Here is a 12579-nt window from a genome sequence, read left to right on the forward strand (position 1 = left end):
TCCATGAGTGATTTAAATGGAACTCACCCTTGCTTTTAAAATAATTGGTATACATTTCTTTTTGTTGAAAGAAGTTCAGCCAGAGCCAGACAAGGCGCATGCCTTTAATGCCAGCCCAGTGGAGTCAGAGGAAGATGGATCTCTGTGAGTTCGAGGCTACAATGCAAGCTCCAAGACAGCTAGAACTACAGAGACTGTCTCAAAACACAAAACAAAAGCCCCCAAACAAACAAAACAAAACAAGAAAAAGAAAAGAACCTAGCTAAAAAAGAGATACCAACTATTAAAATACCTATACGTAACTAAACATACCATATGATTGTAACAATAGGAGCAACAACCTTCCCAAGTGTTCTGGCTTCATCTGAATACTTGCAGTTCTCTGGGAACTGCTGAATTGGTACAACAATGGCTCGAGATAATCTTGGGAACAAATTTCCTTAGCAGCATTAATTAGCAGTCAAACATCAAAGTCTATGAGAGATACTGGGTATAATGAATAAATCCACACATATAAGGGAGAAAGAAAGCTGAGTAGGAGAGTAAGTCAGCAACCAATAAAGGCATGCATCCTCCTTTATTAAATTCTTGTTATTACTCACTGTCCTTCCTTTCTTTTGTGTATATGTGTATGGGTATGCATACCCATGTTAACGCATATTTGCAAGCATATAGGAAGGACTAGGGCAAGTAACATTCCTTATGAACCACCCACATTTAGAGAGTATATGTGTGTATGTATGTATATGTATATACATATATTATACATATAAATGTACATATACACACATACATATCTGCACATTTGTTTATTTTTGAGACAGGTTTCTCTGTGTAGCCTTGGCTGTCCTAGAACTCGCTCTGTTTTAGGCTGGTCTCAAACCAGGCCTCAACCAGGCCTCTGCCACCACTGTGCTGGAATTAAAGCAATACCCCACCACTGCCCAGCTTTACCATGTATTTTTAAAAAACAGACTCTCAGTGACCTAGAACTTCCCAAGTCAGCTAGGCTGGCTGGCCAGGGCATGCACCCCAGAGATCCTCCTGTCTTTGCTGCTACAGTGCTGGCACAGGTGCATATGCCATTATACCTAAGGTTTTTAAAGTGCCTTTGAAAGCCAGCACTTTACTGAGCTATGTTTCCAGGTCCCATGTTCTATTTCCATTTTGAGGAAGGGCAGCCACCTCATCACATTCGCCATGTAGGACAGCGGCACTTCTCCCTACTATGATGCCAGTTTAAGGATGCTACTTGTTTCCCAAGATCCTTCCCCTCGCCTGCATTTCTAGGGGGTAAATCGGTAGACCAACGTGTGCTTTACGTGTGCTTTACTTGGACAAATGTGAAGGCACTACAGACAGCATGGTCTCTCAGTGCAAGCTGATAAACTCTATAGAGTAATACATAAGTGACGTCACCTTCACAGGACACAGGAGGCCATGGCGCCTCGGCATCAAGTAATAAATGCAGCAGCGAAGTAACTCTTTAATAGTTTTTAGTAATAAAGAGTTTTAGTTTACGGTGATAAGTACATGTTAGCCATGATAGACTAAAACTAACACAATCTACTGGAAATAAACTCAGTGTGCGTGAGCCTTAGACATGCTTACTTTTGCTTCCCTCGGGGTTAATTCTCTAAGCTTGTATTCTGAGTGTATTAAATACAGAAAAGGGTTAACTTAAATTTATTTTTATTCCAGGATTATTTCTGCTAAAGTGAATCTATAGGTAAGAAGCATAACGCTTAATTAATGAGCCAACAAAAAGTTGGTAATTTCTGTGATGACATGAAATATGGTTGTGCCTAAGTGGTAAAAAAAAAAACAGAAGCTGCATTCACAGTATAATCACAAACATACATAAAATACTTGTATGAACTGAGATATTCTCCTAACAGTAATACATAAATAACTTAATCTGGAAAACTAATTTAGCACCAAAAGACAGTAGTACATAAAAGAAAATTCACAAGAGAAACTCCAGCCTTACCCAAACAAAATCAATCTCTCTCTCTCTCTCTCTCTCTCTCTCTCTCTCTCTCTCTCTCTCTCTCACACACACACACACACACACACACACACACACACACACAGAGGACTGGACAAAAAACAAAAAAGTAGGTTATCAAAGTGTTAGTGTCATAAGGTATTTTTCCTCAAAATGTTTTAAAACTGTGGGTTTAATGCTTGTAATGAAAAAAAAAAATCAATCTTCCCCTGGTAGAGTTATTGGAAGTCATATATAGCTAGAGCATAGACTGACCTCCCCAACCCTCAAAATTACAGCTAGTTCATAATACAATGTTGCCATTCGAAGCAGTGACTTAAGTCATAGAACTTACACTTTGAAAATGTGCTAAGTAGAGCCAGTGGGAGAGCTCAGTAGTTAAAAGCACTGGATACTCTTAGAAAAGACCCAGGTTCAATTCCCAGTAGTAGCCCCTTGGCAGCTCACAACTATTAACTCCAGTTCCATATGCTATACGCTATACAGTTAAAACACCAGGAGGTTCAACTTTCACACAGATATACATGCAGGAAAAGACCAATTTAAATGGCCATTTTTTTTTTTTTTTTGGTTCTTTTTTTCGGAGCTGGGGACCGAACCCAGGGCCTTGTGCTTCCTAGGTAAGGGCTCTACCACTGAGCTAAATCCCCAGCCCAAATGGCCATTTTTAAAAAATGTGTTAAAGTGTTGGAGAGCTGGCAACCACTAAGGACCAGGGTTCGACTCCCAGGGTTTGACTCCAGTTCCAGAGATCCACACATCTAGCACCTTCTTCTGGCCTCTACCAGCACCAAGCATGCACATGGTACACAATTAAAATACTCAGACATAGAAAAAATAATATAATGAAAATTAAAAATAATTTGAAAAAGAAAACTATTTAAAAGACACAAAAGCATGAATACAGACTAAATACAGAAAACATCCCCTGAAGGTTATCACATTTGACGGGCCAAGTCTTGGGGCTGGTGAGACTGCTCAGCTGTTGAGAGCACTCACTCACTGGTCTTCTTGCAGAGGACCTGGACTTGATTTTTGGCGCCCACACTGTGGCTCATGACCAACCCAAACGCAGTTCTAGGGGATCTGATGCCTTCTTCTAACCTCTACAGGCGCTGGGCACTCATACACTAAAATAATAAAATACCTTTGTAAAAAGTTTAAAGAAAGCAGTCAAGTCTTAGTTAACTATAAGGTTCGTGTACTTGGAACTACTCTCTCCCAAATTATGGCACTGAAATGAGTAAATATAATAATTAAAAAGAAAACAAACTTCATAGGAATAAAAAAACAAAAAAGTGAGCCAGTGATTCCATTAGAATTATGTCAGAAAAGCTGATCTGAACATCAGAAGTCAGAAACTTCATTTTTCCTTAAGGAACAGAAGTAACTGGAAAGTCCACTATGATAACCATCCTAACTCTGTGGAGCCTATTTTAACAATGGCATCACAGAAAGAGAATACTGTTCGGACTTAAGCATAAAATATCAAGTAAAGACAGAAAGAAGCAGTTTCGCTGCCCAAAACTGAACATAAGAACCAACACCAAGATTTCACCAACTTTCAAAAGAAACAGCACTGTATGCACCCGTCAGCAATTTCTAAGTTCTCAAGACACCAACGAGTAACTGTGAAAAGGCCAGGTCGGAAGCCAAGCTACGACATGGACTGTGAGAAAGTAGGACAAAATCCTCAGACAAAACAGACAAAAGCCACCCAGAAAGGAAAGCCTGACTCTACACTGGGTCTTGAGACTTCGGTAATAGTAAGTGGGCAGATTTTCAAGAAATTATAAGTATAATATCTGAGAGAGGCTTACGTAGTGATGCATTACAAGAACCCAAATGGGCTCCTCCTCAATGACAAACTGTCCGTGCCTGCTCACCTGACAGAGTTAATGGAGTTGCCCTTGCTAAGAACATTTAAATCATTTTTTAAAAAACTTCAGAAGGGGTTGGAGATTTAGCTCAGTGGTAGAGCGCTTGCCTAGCAAGCACAAGGCCCTGGGTCGGTCCCCAGCTCCAAAAAAAAGAAGAAAAAAACAAAAACAAAACTTCAGAAAACAGCAAATGAAAGTGCTCACAGCTTAAGTGCTGCGGATGGGGTCAGCTCAGTGAAGCTTGGTAAGAAGGGGTGAGAGACTGGAAGCCAGGCTCACCCTGGTTGAGAGCCAGGCACAGTTCCAGAGTCTGCATCACCCTCTGAGTAGACAACCACTGGAGACTTCATACACTTACAAGCCACAAGTGTACTGACTTTCAAATACACAAGGTACACTGTAAGCTGTGAAGTGACCTTTCACTTAAAAACAAGTGCAGGCGGCAACCACCTCTAACATGTAGAGTTAACAAAATCATACATCTGTCTCACCACCTTGCCCCCAGGCTGGTTTAGAACTCAAAGGCTCTCCTGGCACAAGCAGCACTGTGCTCGCCTTGGGCCACACACGCTCCTAAGTACTAAGTACTAAGTACCCTCCGAGGTGAGTTAGAATCCTGAGTGCTCTCCTAGTTCTGAAACTCTAACATGGAAATACTATTCCATATTCTAGCCCGTGATTCGGTACTATCTAGGCTAAACAAGATTGGGGAAGATTCACGAACTTTACAGGAGTTCTACTGTTTCACATCCTTTATTTATTTGAGCAAAAGATTTGGGCCAAAGGGATGGTATTTGGCAAGGTGATCCAAACTCACAGCTAGAGCCTGCAGGGAGCTAGAGCCAGCAGCCAGCTTTAACACAACTGCCTCCCTCCAATAGCCTCTAAGTCTCAGGGCCAGGGGGAGGAGGGCGGGGTGGGGTGTGGCATTTCCAGACTCCATTCTCAATCCTCTGCACTGACAGTAACCGCTGAGCATGCTACACTAATTATTTAATCCCTTTGGCTTATTTCTTCACATAAAATCAACTGAAGGCTGACCATCTGCCTTTCAGCTTCTAGAAGTAAAACTTTAATGACTGTAAATAGTGACTGATAAATGGTTAAAATGTACAAAAGGAGCCTCATTTCTTTAAGCTACTGCAACTTTCCAAGCCTCCCTTCCCCCCACCTTCTAGAAACTGCTATTCTAGTCAGTCATGCAAGTCATGCCCTGGAAGATGCTACTCAGAGCTACCTGTCTGTCACTTGGTTCTCCTTAAGACCATGGCTCCTGTAGAGGCGCAGGGTTAGGGCAGCGTTTTCCTGGGCTCACTCCTCACAGTCGCACTGAGCAGGAAGATTACTGCTGAGCTGGGCATGGTGGCTCATGGTTTTCATCCCACACTCAGGAAGCAAATACAGGAAGATGTCTATGGGCTCCAGGCCAGACTAGTCTACACAGTGAGTTACAGGACAGGCGGGACAGGACTACACAGTGAGGACCTGTCTCAAAGACAAAAAAAAAAAAAAAAAAAAAGAAAAAAAATGTACTTTTTGAGCTGAAACCAACTGCAACAGATTAAGTGGTTTCTGTTCATTGGTTTGGATTTTTTTTTTTTTTTTTTTTGTCTGTGTCTGTTTTTTTCTGGAGACAGGGTCTCTCTACGTAGCCCTGGCTGGCCTGGAACTCAGAGAGATCTGCCTGTCTTTGGCTCCTGAGTGCTCGGATTGAAGGCGCGTATCATGAGGCCTGCCTCAGATCCAGTGTTTGAATTTTATCCAGATACTAACTGACCTTAGCACAAGAGGATTAATTCATTTTATAGAAATTTCTTTTTTTAATCATTTTTTTTAGATTTATTTATTTATTTTGTATATGAGTACACTATAGCTGTCTTCAGACACACCAGAAGAGGGCATTGGATTCCATTACAGATGGTTGTGAACCACCATGTGGTTGCTGGGATTTGAACTCAGACCCTCTGGAAGAACAGTTGGTGCTCTTAACCACTGAGCCACCTCTCCAGCCCCCTATAGAAATTTCTAAACAAAGTTCTGTCTTAAATCACAGTAAGAAAAAAGACCTCTCTTCTAAAAAAGTGTTAACAACTGGATATAACACAAGGGTCTGACTGCACTGCGCACTGAAATAAAAACACAACTAGTATACAGGGTAGTACTGAAACAAGCAACTAGTATACAGGGTAGTACTGAAACAAGCAACTAGTATACAGGGTAGTACTGAAACAAGCAACTAGTATACAGGGTAGTACTGAAACAAGCAACTAGTATACAGGGTAGTACTGAAACAAGCACTTCTCTGTGCATTTGAAATTCCTTCATAAACATCTAAAGACTACAAAAAGACCACCCACCTGACTCATACCCAAGGGTCTGTAGGACTGAGGAACGACTGCCTCACCTCAGCTGTAGCAGTCTTCACAGCTTTCTTAATGTCACTGTTAGGCTCCTTAGATGACTCGCTGCCCCTAAATACTTTATGACCTCTTCTTTTCTCCATATCCATGATTTCTGGACTCAAATACCGGAGTCCAGATACCGAGCCTTACCCCCGTGTCTGTGAGACAGTCACCTCACAGTCAGGTAGGAGAGACATAGAAGCCTGCCTTTGTAGCTCTGATGGCTTGGAACTTACAGTCTGGCTTCAAGACCTGTCATTGCAAACTAGCCCTGAAAGACAAGTCTCCATCCCCCCTACCCTCCGCAGTCTGTTATCACTAATGTCACTAGTTTCACCCTGCTGCTCAGATCAAAGCAGTAAAAGGCCATTCTTGATTTTCTAAAACGCCCACACTGCTGTTCAAATACACCTTCAACTGTGTCTCCTCGGCCTGCTCACTGCAGGAGCTAAGTCCAGACACCATGCTCTCTAAGAACGTGACCTGTACAACATTTCCGGGCCTCCGTTTTATTCCCTAGAGGTAAAGCAGCAAAGCTGACTCAGTGAACCCTGTAATTAACCGTGGGTGGAGTTCACAGTCCTGGGGTAGCCTTCAGGGATGTTGTTTAATGTAGGTCTGTACTTCCCTGACTGCATTACTGCCTACCTTGGTCGCCACGCTTCAGTCACACCTGTCCCTTGCCACCTTCAGCTTGGCCCTGCCACCCCTACTGGCCCCTCCTTCCCTAGACCGTGACACTTCAGAAAGGCAATGTCCTCCTCTTCCTCTCCACCCAACTGATCTATTTCTCTCACTACTTCGCTGTTTTTAAAAGTATCTATTTCATTATTTTCCTTTTATTTCATTAAAAAACCTCCAATAAAAATTAATAAGACTCTTTGCATTGCCAGGAAAACAATATGAATTCCAGCTCCCTAGAACCATCTCGCAATCTTGGTTCCCTTCCCAGAAGCACTCTGGGATGTGCTTTTGTATTATCTGTGTAAAGTTCTCTTTTGTGCATCTAAATATGTAGAAACAATAAAGCATTTTTTTAAAGATTTATTTATTTATTATATATAAGTACATTGTAGCTGTCCTCAGACACACCAGAAGAGGGCATCGGATCTCTTTACAGATGGTTGTGAGCCACCATGTGGTTGCTGGGAATTGAACTCATGACCTCTGGAAGAGCAGTCGGGTGCTCTTAACCGCTGAGCCATCTCTCCAGCCCAACAATAAAGCATTTTATTTCTGCTCTGTAACAAAGCACTCAAAATGTGCCTTAGCTTCCCTAGTCACTGTCTATAGAATGACAGTATAGTCCATAGACTGAGTGACCTACAGTATAGATCACTGATGAGTACTTACCTACTAACCATCTTAAACCTATGAAAGCCATTTTACTGGGTATACACTGTAGGGTTTCTATAGCGGTTATGTTTTAAACAGGACAGAGGATAGATTAGGAAGGGCTGGGACTATGTAACAGAATGCTTCCCCAGCATGTGTAAGGCCCTGGGTTAACTCTCTGGAGCACACAGGCGCGAGTGCATGCACACACCCACCAATAAAAATGAACACTCCCACCAATACCAAACAAAACAAACGTTAGGCTCTACAGGCCACAGATGTGTTCCATGCTCTTTACAACCCTGTAGAAAGTAAGATCTGAACAAAGACTTAGAGGTGAAGCCACTGAGCCAAGCAGGTGAAGACTGCAGCCCCTGCCGTTGGTAGAAACAGCAGCATGGCGGGAAAAAGACAAAGCGTCTACAGGAAGGGAGGCCAGGAAAGGAAGAATGGGTTGAACAGACCAGGCAGAACTTCAGCGTTCAGTGTAGGGCCTGGCTCTGTGAGGAGCACTGGTTAGGAATATTTGCGTATGTACAGGCTGCTATAACCAAATACGAGTTAGCCAATTAAACACAGTGGCAGTCTCTCACCATCTGCCAGTCAGGAAACCCACGATTGAACTACTGTGAGAATCTGCTCAGGGCCTACTTCCTGGCTCAGAGAGCTTCCTTTTTGCTGTATCCTCCAAAGGATATCCTTTTTTCCCCTTAGATTTATTTATTTTATGTATGAGTACACTATAGCTACACACCAGAAGAGGACATCAGATCCCATTACAGATGGTTGTGAGTCACCATGTGGTTGCTGGGATTTGAACTCAGGACCTCTGGAAGAGCAGTCAGTGCTCTTAACCTCTGAGCCATCTCTCCAATCCTCATCTTTTTTTTCTTTCTTTCTTTATTTATTTATTTATTTATTTATTGTGTACTGGTGTTTTGTCTGCATATATATCTGTATAAAGGTGTCAGATCTCCTGGAACTGGAGTTACAGGAAGTTGTGAGCTGCCATGTGGTTGCTGGGAATTGAACCCAGGTCCTCTGGAAGAGCAGCCAGTGATCTTTTTTTTTTTTTTCTTTTTCTCTTTTTTCTTTTTTTCGGAGCTGGGGACCGAACCCAGGGCCTTGCGCTCGCTAGGCAAGCGCTCTTCCGCTGAGCTAAATCCCCAACCCCGCAGCCAGTGATCTTAACTGCTGAGCCATCTCTCCAGCTCCAAAGACATCTTTTAGGAAAAGCACTACAACTATTCACGAGGACCTGACTTGTCTAACTTAATCACTACAATCCCCATTTCCAAACACTATCACCAGGGGAGTCAGGGTCCCTGCATGAGTTTTGGGAGGATACATGGTTTTCAGAGCACAGTAGAAACTGCTGTGGATGGGATGGAAAAGTAGCAAGGGCTGTAATGATGTGCAGCAGCCTCGCCTTGACTAATGAACTAAAAAAACACTGATTGGAGAGGCCAGGTAGAATGGGCAGAGCACATAGTAACACACTGCTGTCAATGAGCAGGCTGCAAGGGCAGTGGCTGGGACCAGGGGGTTGGAGGCAGAAGCATGAGTAGCTCTTCAATGTATTTGAAAGATACAGAAAATAGGCTGACCTAAGAGAGGAAGTGAAGTCCAGAAAAAGGCCACAGTTTCAGAAGATGCTTTTCCTATTGTAAGAAAGGAAGGTTGTGGAGAGTAGCATCAGGCACAAAGTTTAGGACTAGGCTTGAACATTTGGGTTTAACAGCTACCATTAGACACTAAGGTAGACATAATAAATAAGACTGGGGCAAAGAGGCTAACAATACACATTCCATCAAGCACTGCTGACATTTAGAAGACTTTTCAAACCGTAAGACTAAAAAGAGGAAATATGGATGGAGAAGTGTTGCCGGCAGGACAGAGGCCAAGAGCTTTGCAGCATTAAGAAAGAACCAGAGAGGAGTTACAAGGAGCTGCCCTGGGGGAGTGAATAATGAGGAGTGTGGTAACCTGGAAGCAAAGAAGCAAGCTTGTCAAGACGAAGGGGAGGAAACGGCTGGGACGGATGCTGCCAGTTCAAGTTGATACCTGAGAAGCCATTGGTTGAACTGGTGGAGGCAAAGACCTGGTTGCAGAAAGATTAGGAGAATATGGAGGAACAAAGTTGGCAATCACAAGGGCTGACAATTTTGCTGAACGGCACTACTACAAAGGAAACAAAATAGGAGAAGCAAGCGCTGAAGTGGGTCAATTTATTTTGGGGGGGTCAGTTCTTAGGGTGAAATACAGTTGTCCCCTCTGAACAGTAGCGAGGGCAGACTGAAGCTATGAGGGCAAATAAAACCATGTCTAGTAAACATGACTCAGACTCTTATTTCCTAAACAATACAGTAAGGATAACAGCCAATGACACAGAATTTACATTCAGTATTATAAATCATCTAAAAATGGGTTCTATACAAATACTTTGCCACATTATAAAAGGGATTTGTACATCTGTAAATTTTGGTACCCTGGTGGGGGAGGAAGGGTGTCCTGGAAACAATGCTTCACAAACACTGAGATGACTATAATAGCTGCTTAGAGAAATAATTCCATAATGAAAATGAAATAAGCCAGACATACAGTGGTATACACTCTTAATCCCTGCACTTGGGAGGCAGAGGCAGGCAGATCTCTGTGAGTTCGGATCAGCCTGTTCTATGTAATGAGTTCCAGGCTAGCCAGGGGACTACACAGTGAAACTGTGTCTCCCAAAACAAACAAACAGGAAATGTATAATTCTTATTCATGAGTGAAAAAAAGTCTAAGGGAAGGACAGGACTGCTCCTATGTATGGATGAGAAAATGTATTGTAGTTAAAAGGACAGCATACATCTGGGAGATCAGAATGGTTATAACCTTGAGTCATTCCAGAAGAACCATGTGCAGGAGCTAAGAGGTCAAAGGGATAAAAGGGGTGGGTAACTAAGAAGGCTGAACAGGCAGGGAGGGACTGAGGGTGGGAAGCTGGCGGCCAGGTCTGCTTTGATATGCTAAATAGACACCACAGCCATTAGTCCCAGTGTGGGACTTGATAAAGAATAAAGCAATATTGTTACGCAGATGAAACAAGAGGGAGCTAGAACAAAATTAGACAAAAGAACCATAAGGTCACAGGCAGGAAGACAGCACACACTAATGCAGATGCTTGGGAGTGTGGAGATTCTCTTCACACGACTTCAGTTTTCTTACAAGAGTAGAAAGCCCATGACCTATCATGGGCTTCAAATGAGGATGGGAGAAGAGACATGAGTTTGTAAAAAGAGAAGCCATGAAACAGTCACTTAGAGCAGACAGGAAATACAGGAAGGAACACCAGGCATCATGTGGGCCATGCGCTTTACGGTCAAGGGAGGCTGTACAGTTGTATAGTCTGTCCACATACAAAAGAAGGTACAAAGCAAAGCAGAGAACTGGGTTTAACCAACCTGGTTCTGCTAAACAACAAAAATAAGCAAAGAACAAGGAAGGAGATCTAAAATTCTATGACAAACATGGAATTTAAGCTGAGTGAACGCCATGTAAAACAGTGAAAACAAGTCAGCGAGCGGCAGGGGGGCAGTGATGGGTGAGGGTTGCTCCACTATGGCAGAAGCTGGCAGGGGTGAGCAAAGGAGTCGTTAGCACCGGGTCAAACACCTCACAATATACAGAGAGCAGGTGGTACTAGGAATAAACAGGTATGCAGGCCTTTAGGACAGAACCCAAGGCTGAGGACTGGGGAGAGAATAGCCTAATAGCAGGAAAGAGACTTCAAAATGTTGTTCCCGCTTCTAGCAAATACGAAAAATATGCAAAATCAACCAACTAACTCAGGCAAACCGTGCCAGGTTCCCAGCAAGACAAGAAAGGAGGCCCAGGCAGTGGCACATGGGAGGCAGAAGTAGGACTGAGTTTGAGACCAGTCTGAGATCCTAGGTAATGCTTAGATAATGACAGAGTAGATGGACAGATGCCGATGGAGAAAGAGGGATGCTTCTCAGTGTGTTGAAAGGCTGGAGAATTGCCAGAGTGTTTATGAGTACTTGCTCTTGCTGAAGACCCAGGTCTGATTTCCCGCATGCACAGGACTCCTCACAACCTTCTGTTATTCTAGTCCCAGGGGATGTGAAGCCCTTTCTGACCTTCCCTGGCACCAGGGTTGCACATGGTGCACACATACGCATACAAGCCAACCACTCATGTATAGAAAATTAATCTAAGAAGTATTTTTAAAAGAAAAAACATGTTGAAAGGGGCTGGGGAAATGGCTCAGTGGTCAAGAACAGTTGCCCATCTTGCTGAGGACCCAGCTTTAAGCACTCAAAGTCACTCACAACAGTCCCTAACTCCAGATCCAGTGGACTGGATGTCTTCTGACTTCCTCAGACTTCATACATGTACAATGCACATGCATACATGTAAGCAAAACACTCACACATAAAAATAAATAACCCCTAAAGAAGAACAAAAATATGCTGAAAGTTCTGTTTGGTAGGTGGACAGTAAATCCCAGAGGACATAGTATAAAGGTAAGAAGAGTTAGGATGGGGAGGTGGGTGGGTGATATGACTGTGAACAGATCCAGGAGCCTCTGCAGTTACTGACAAAGACATCCTGACACCTGATTACCCATCCTGGTAAAAAATAGAAGCTACTATGGTAAAAATGGTTTTACTTTAAATACCTAGGTTGGGTGTGGTAGCATACACCTTTAATCCCAGCACTTGAGAGGCAGAAGCAGGAAGATCTGTGAGTTCCAGGCTAGCCTGGTCTATGTAGTAAGTTCTAGGCCAGCCAGGGCTATACAGAGTCTGTTGCAAAAGAACAGTAATAAAGTAATCGAATTGTTTTCCTTTTTATGTATTTCAGAATTTTAAAAAATCCATTCTGTTCTTGATGATTTATACAATGAACATGTTTCATTTCGAAATTTCAATCGTTCATTCCAGTGTAA

General features: G+C 42.8%; 1 protein-coding gene across 4 annotated transcripts in view; it reads right to left on the bottom strand.

Moving 5' to 3' along the window:
- Tnpo1 (transportin 1) overlaps positions 1–12579 on the bottom strand; it is a 124526-nt gene that overhangs the window by 74722 nt on the left and 37225 nt on the right. Inside the window, exon 2 of one of the 4 annotated variants that reach the window (XM_087621444.1) lies at positions 3996–4028. The gene's annotated coding sequence lies outside the window, so the exon portion shown is untranslated. 4 annotated transcript variants of the gene reach the window in all.

This window comes from Rattus norvegicus, chromosome 2 (genome assembly GCF_021556685.1).
Source record: "Rattus norvegicus strain SHRSP/BbbUtx chromosome 2, alternate assembly SHRSP_T2T, whole genome shotgun sequence".
In the NCBI taxonomy this organism is placed as follows: domain Eukaryota; kingdom Metazoa; phylum Chordata; class Mammalia; order Rodentia; family Muridae; genus Rattus; species Rattus norvegicus.